The sequence below is a fragment of the Sceloporus occidentalis genome, unplaced genomic scaffold (genome assembly GCF_023333645.1).
Source record: "Sceloporus occidentalis isolate IW3139 unplaced genomic scaffold, rSceOcc1.0.p SCAF_1, whole genome shotgun sequence".
NCBI classification, from domain to species: Eukaryota; Metazoa; Chordata; class Lepidosauria; order Squamata; family Phrynosomatidae; genus Sceloporus; species Sceloporus occidentalis.
Genome location: NW_028316981.1, coordinates 36,044,357 through 36,050,356, shown reverse-complemented (window position 1 = coordinate 36,050,356; position 6,000 = coordinate 36,044,357). Strand labels below are relative to the sequence as shown.

At 54.0% G+C, this 6,000-nt stretch overlaps 1 protein-coding gene across 2 annotated transcripts in view; it reads left to right on the top strand.

The window, feature by feature from the left end:
• The first annotated feature begins 1,284 nt into the window (after positions 1-1,284).
• LOC149321307 (chemokine-like protein TAFA-4) overlaps positions 1,285-6,000 on the top strand; it is a 167,967-nt gene continuing 163,251 nt past the window's right edge. Inside the window, exon 1 of one of the 2 annotated variants that reach the window (XM_089494982.1) lies at positions 1,285-1,890. The gene's annotated coding sequence lies outside the window, so the exon portion shown is untranslated. Of the gene's footprint in view, positions 1,891-4,162; positions 4,232-6,000 lie in introns of those variants that run through there. The other variant, XM_089495129.1, reaches the window with a different exon arrangement.

The following is a 6,000-nucleotide window of genomic DNA, read 5'->3' as shown; positions in this document are numbered from 1 at the left end:
CAAGGCCATCCACGATCCACGAAGAGCCAGGGAGGGCTTTATCCCAAACGCCCAGATGCACCAAAGACCCCAGGCACGCTTGGGAAGCTCGGCTGGCCTCTTCATCAGGGCTCCAGAGCAGAGCCAGCCCTTCGAGTTGATTCTGGCCCTGACTCTGGGGAAAGGAGGGGGCTTCGGCAGGAGGGACCTTGGCCCAGTCTCCCCTCTCGGCCTCAGAAAACCCCGGCAGAAGGCAGGCCCAGGGCTCCCCAGAGGCAGGCTGGCCCCTGGGCGGAAGGGGAAAAGGGAAAGGCAAAGGCAGAGGTAGAGGAGCCCCTGTCAGTCTCCTCACTTGGCAACCCTCCCGACCCAGAGGCGAGAAGGAGGAGAAGGAGTGGGGGGCTGAGCAGGGGCGCCCCTCTTTCCCCCTCAGAGCCTGAGAAGGAGAGGGAGACCCGGCAAGAGGAGGAAGAGGAAGAGCCAGGGCTCCAGGAAGGCTCCCTCCCTCGCTCTCAGAGAGAGAGAGAGAGAAGCCCCGCCGCAGGCAGCCTGGCCGCCCTCCCTCCCTCCCTCTCTGGGCGGCTCCTGGCGCTCCATCCCCCGCGGAGCCTCTTCCCAACTTTCCCCGGCTGCTCCTGGCTGGCCCTGGCGGGAGGAGGCTTAGTCCAGAGGCAGGCAGGCAGATAGATAGATAGATAGATAGATAGATAGATAGATAGGGGAGGGAGATTTAGAGAGAGAGAGATCGACAGATTGATAGATAGATTAGATAGATTTATAGACAGATTGACAGACACACACGGATTGATTGATAGACAGATTGATAGACAGACAGATAGAGTAGATAAACAGACTGATTGATTGACTGACCGATGGACAGATTAGATAGATAGACGGACAGACAGACTGATTCATTGATTGATTGATTGATTGACAGATAGATAGATAGATAGATGGACGGACAGACAGACAGATTGATTGACTGATCGACAGATAGATAGATTAGATAGATGGACGGACAGATAGACAGACAGATAGGCAGATAGAGTTATAGATTGATAAACAGATAGATTTATAGACAGGTTGATAGACAGATAGACGGATGGATTGATTTATAGACAGACTGATAGACAGATTGATAGACAGACAGACAGACAGACAGGTAGATAGATAGATTGATAGACGGATAGGTAGAGAGAGAGAGAGAGGGAGAGAGCGTGAGGCTTCCCTTCTGCCTTCCTCCTTCAGCCACTTCCTGCCCTGGTTCCCTTGTAACCTTTCCCTGCGGAGCTTCGCCTTCCTCCGCCGGAGCCTTGCCGCCCGGACCGAGCCTGGGGCCGGGGTTGCCTCGCTCTCGCCCGCGGCAGCCAGAGGCAGCCAGGCTCCGGAGGGCCTTTCTCGGGGACCCCCATCCCCTTCTCCCTCTCTCTGCCCGCTCGCCTCCCGAGTCCAGCCCCGCAGCAGCCCCTTCCTCCTCCTCCTCCTCCTCGGAGCCCAGTCCAGTCCAGGAGGAGGAGAGGGGCGCCAGGCAGCCAGGCAGCCAGCGCTCCGCTCTCGGGACTCCGACGCCTTCTGCCTGCTCCGGGGCTCCTTCCCCGTCGGACGCCCGGGAGGAGGAGGAGGAGGAGGGGGAAGGCAGCGCCCGGGCGGCACCTGCCAAGGCTCCTCCTGGGAAGAAGCGCGCCTTCTTTGGGTGGCTCTGGGCAGCAGAAGCGCCTTCTGAGCCGGGCTTTGGCTGGCCTCCGCCCTTCTCCGCTGGGCGCCCAGGAGAGAGCCCTCCCCGCGCCTTCCTCCGCCCGACTGGGGCCCCCAGCAGCAAGAAGAGGAGCCCAGGGGCCCAGGAGGAGGAGGGCCCGAGGGAGGCAGCCCCGGACACGGCCCGACAGAACGACCCCCGTCGGGTTTCTTAAGGTACATCGACGTCTACAGGGTTCTTCAGCGGTGTGTATGTATATATATATATGCGCGCGCGTGTGTAGATATGTACACATGTATGTGTTCCTATGTGTGTACACACACACATAATATAAATACTCCTGCGATCTCTCTCTCTCTCTCTCTCTCTCTCTCTATCTCTCTATCTTGCTGGAGCAATATCTGTCTATCTGTCTATCTGTGTGTAGAGTTCAAAGCGAGAGCCCTGTAGAGTCAGTCCGAAGAGGGATCTTGGGGCACTTTTGAGACCCACCGAAAGAAGGACCTTGGCAGCAGGCGCTGTCCTGTGGCTGTGTGTGTGTGTGTGTAGATAGATCGATAGATCGATCGATAGATGGGTAGAGCCCCCTGTAACTCTGCTGCTGTGGCTCTCTCCGGGGAGTGCTTCAAGGGCGCTTTGGAGCCTAGAGCAGCCGCCCTCTTTCTGCCTCTGGGATCCTGGAGGACTTTTTCTGGCGGCGAAAAGCCAGAAAGGAGCCCTGAAGGCAAGAAGGGAGACTCCCGCCCTCCGCCGCCCGGAGGGGACCAAGCGGACTCCCGCAAAGCCTGGGCTCCCCGCCTGAGAAGGGCTTCTCCCTTGGCCCCGCCTGGCGGAGCTCAGCCCCATGGAAAGGCAGGGAGGGGCCTTGTCATAAGGACTAGCTTCTGGGTGACTGAATCCTTGCTTGGCCCAGGCCTTGACTGCTAGGGAACCCCATTGGATCCAGTGGGACTACTCTACTTGGGAAAGCCCCACCTGGAATATTGTGTCCAGTTCTGGGCATCACAACACAAAAAGGATGTGGAGAAACTGGGGCCATGTGTCCAAAGGAGGGCGACGAAAATGGTGAAGGGTCTGGAAAGCATGGCCTATGGGGAACGACTCAGGGAGCTGGGGATCTTTAGCCTGGAGAAGAGAAGGTTAAGGGGTGATCTGATAGCCCCGGTTAAGTATTTGAAGGGATGTCATATTGAGGAGGGAAGAAGCTTGTTTTCTGACAAGAAAGAGTGGCACAAACTCCTTCCTGGGAATCTAGTGGAGTCTCCTTCCTCAGAGGTCTTTAAGCAAAGGCTGGATGTCCCTCTGCCGGGGATGCTTGGAGGGAGAGTTCCTGCATGGCAGAAGGGGGGCTGGGCTGGGTGTCCCTTGGGTCTCTTCCAACTGCCTTCCCCCGGTGGATCCTCTGCGCCTTCCCTCCCAAGTCCTTCCCAGAGTTGGCTGGGTTTGGGCTGTTGTTTTGCACCTGGAAGAGGGCTCCCTGCTGGGCGACCCTCCGGCGGCGTCTTCTGGCTCGATCTTGGGAACCGGACTCCAAAAAGGCTGGACCTTCCGCACCGCAGAAAGAAGGCAGCTTGAGCCCACTTTGACCGCCTCCTGGGGCTTCTTCTGGCCCCGGGGCTCTCTGGCAGGGAAGGCGGAGCGGCCGACAACACTCCGCACCCCAGGACTCCGTCGCATGGAGCCCTGGCACTTTAAGGCGGGATGACAGCGGATTCTTTCTGCAGTGCGGACGCAGCCTTAGCCTTGGTCCTGGAGGCCTGGGAGGATCCGGGGTCGGGAGTTGCTGAGATGCCGGCAGGAGGAGGGGCTGTGAGTCTCTTGCTCTTTCTCCGGAGGCAGGCGCCCTACATTTCAGCCTTCCGATCCCAGCAGGAGTTCCACTCTGTCCTCCTTTCCCCGGCCTCCCCTCCTCGGGACTTTGCGGAGGCAGCGGGGAAGCCGGGCTTGGGAGCCCTGAGGCAGCCGCCGCCTTCGCCGCCTTGGCGGGCCCCGAAGGAGGAAGGGACTAGGAGAGCCCCGGGAGGAGGCCGGCATGGTCGCTGCCCCTCGTCATTTGATCGCCTTTCCAGAGAGTGGCACCCTAGAGCCCTAGAGTTGGAGGAGAGCCCCCAAGAGGCCACCCAGCCCAAGCCCCTCCTGCCATGCAGCAACTCACACTCAAAGCACTCCAGCCTCTCTTTAAAGACCTCCAAGGAGAGAGTCTCCACTACACTCCGAGGAAAGAGTGTGGTCCACTGTCCAACAGCCCTTACTGTCAGGAAGTTCCTCCTAATGTTGAGGTGGAATCTCTTTTCCTGGAGCTTGCGTCCATTGTTCCATTGGGTCCTGTTCTCTGGAGCAGCAGAAACCAAGCTTGCTCCCTCTCAATATGACACCCCTCCAAGTATTTAAACAGGGCTATCATCATATCACCTCTTGACCTTCTCTTCTCCAGGCTAAACCCCCCCAGCTCCCTGAGTCTCTCCTCACAGGGCATGGCTTTCCAGACCCTTCGTGCTGGAGCTCCTCCACAGCCTTCTTGAAGAGTGGAGCTCTGAACCGGAGGCAGTATTCCAGGTGAGGCCTGAGCAAAGCCAAAGAGAGGGGGGCTCTTGGTTCCCTGCCTCCAGAGCTAGTCCTCCAAAGAGAAGGGGATGGGGGAGTGGGGGATGATGGTTGCCCTCCACCTTCCTTGTCTCTGTGGGAGAGACACAGACCAGCCCTCATGTCATCCAGTCCTTCCAGTGTATACTATGTACAAGGGATACTGAGGAACTTAAAGTCCTAACCTACTTTTGGTTTGCGTGTCCTATGGGGCCCTCATCTTTTTTTCTGGCAAAACCATTGTCTTTTGTGCTGCTGTGCTGATTTATATTAAAAGACAATGTTAGGGGTGTGTATGTGTGTGTCCTCCATGTATAAGGAGCACCTGGTGGAGCTAAGTTCCCTTTACTATGAAGGGCCAGCTGCCCTCCCAACCACTGAAATAGTCTCTCAACAGATTACATGTCGCATGTTTATATCCTGTCCACCTCACAGCATAGATCTCCTCTCTCCCTGCAGAGATTTAGGGATCACTCTGTCTGTGGATGTGGGTAAAAATCAGAGACGTAGTCGTGTTAGACTAGAATATCAATGTGCAAGGGGATCTTGTCACACCTTTGAGACTTAACTGGGCAAAACAGGTTATAGCATAAGCTTTCCTAGGCTTGGTCTACTTCCTCAGATGCATGGAGCAAAGTGTGCGTGTATGTGCATGCAAAGGTGCAAACCCAGTGCAATGTAGTACTGGTGAAATTTTCCTTCCGTTTCCAAATTTCTAGTCTTGCAGAGGGAGACATGGAAAATCATTCCTATCTGGAACTTCTGCATGTGATGTATTTGCGTTCTCATTGCCTGCTTTTTCCTTTGGATGGCTAAATCAGGGTTTCTCAAGCAGGATTCACTGAAATCCTATAGTGTTTCTTGAGAAGTTGCTACAGATTCTGTGAGAGATTGTGACATTTTTGAGCATGGAGATCATTTTTATACAGGGATTCCCTGAAATCTGTCATTTTCATGCATGACTTCTCTGAGACCTGGAAATTATTTCTAGGCTCCCTCCAGGTTTCAAATGTTGGGAAAGGCTGCTCTAAATGTTTCAGAAGATTTAAGTTAACACACTGCTAGAAATCTGGGGAAATTTGAAGGAAACATTCATGCGGGGAGAATTCATTTTTGGTAGGGGCCGATTTAGTCCTTTCTTTTGCTACACCCCTGAACTCAATCCACTACCACAAAAAGAGTGGTTTTAGCATAATAAAAAGATATTATGAATACTGATTAAATTTCAAGGTATGAATGAACAGCTATGCTTGTGCCCTAAATTTCCAGTAGTGTAGTCAGTTTCAGCTACATTTTATAAAAATGGCTAAACTGTGCAAGTCTCTCCCATCTTCCCACTATTTCCATTGGAAAAATATTGTCTGGATCGTCAAAATATTTCTAGCACATTGCACCCCCAGTTTGAAATTTCCATACTTTTCAGGGAGCGAACTCCTCCTGCTTTCCTCCCAGATCTGCTTCCACACTCTGTAAAAATAAATAACTCATGACAGCATATTCCCAGTCTGCCGCTCAATGTGTTCCAAGGTGCGCGCTCCGTAATTGCATGCAAACCTTGGCACAGATGTGTTTTCAAATTGCTTTGACATACATTTTCCCTGGCACATGTTATATTTGCCTAGCTGGCATGGGGTTTTTCCCTTGCATGGCTTGGAATGGTGTCATATTTGAACACCTTACACCTTAATGTGTAATGTTTTACTGAAAACCTATCATCTGCTGGTGAATCCGCTGACAAACAG